The following is a 1027-nucleotide window of genomic DNA, read 5'->3' on the forward strand; positions in this document are numbered from 1 at the left end:
ACATTTCATGTATACGAGAAAAAACGAGACAAGAGTACGAAATATTTTCCGTTCCCTCTCTCTCTCTCTCTCTCTCTCTCTCTCTCTCTCTCTGTCTCTCTTGTTTTGTTGAAAAAAACGAGCGACGAACATTGGAGTCGAACGGGAGAACCAACAAAAAGCCCGTTCACACCTTTTCGGGGGGGAAAAAAAATCATGTCGTGCGTAGTGGGAACACTCCCATTTAAATTACATTGCCTTCAAGGACATTTTGTGTCGTTCGGAAAAAAATCGTGTCGTGTGTAGTGGGAACACTCTCATTTAAATTACATTACCTACAGCACAATCGGAAAAAAAAATCGGATAAAACTCACGACATGTGGGAACGGGCCTTAAATTATTGACAGGTCGACACTTACCTACCGTAGTCCGTACCAAAGGTTGAAAGTGGTTGTAGTGACCACTACGCCATGGGAGATTACTCATTCTGACTTATTTTCACGCTGACTTACATTGCTGCTGCAGACTGAACTGTCTGGCTAGGGGACATTAAACAGAGAGTAGACTAGCGTCTGGCTGTGGGACTATAAACAGGGAGGAGAACAGCTAACCCTAACCAGCCTAGCTAGCTGGCAGTTCTTCAAAGGGTTCTCTCTGCTTTAAAGACCAAGCACAAGTCCTCACGATGGTTGACTGCGGTTCAGGACGAGCCAGCCAAATTAACATGGCTAGAGCTAGAGACCATCACCCCGGTGTATAGCAGATACAAAAAGACATCTTTTCTTTATTCTGCTATCGCCATTCGGCGAAAGCTAAAGCCGCTACAACAACAACAACAACAACAACATTGTTTACAAGAAGGATATGATTTCACCTGGTGATGGCTACGGAAGTACGGACTTCTGAGATTGCTGAGTCTATCATTGCTGACTTATCTTAACCCTTTTGGCTCCTTTTGATTGGCGACTCATTTTGACCAAGAGTACCGAAGAGCAAGGGACTAAAAGCTTTTCATTTTACCTATAGGAGATAGAAGTGGAGGAGGAAG

Source organism: Diaphorina citri, unplaced genomic scaffold (assembly GCF_000475195.1).
Source record: "Diaphorina citri unplaced genomic scaffold, Diaci psyllid genome assembly version 1.1 scaffold1734, whole genome shotgun sequence".
Classification (NCBI taxonomy): Eukaryota; Metazoa; Arthropoda; class Insecta; order Hemiptera; family Psyllidae; genus Diaphorina; species Diaphorina citri.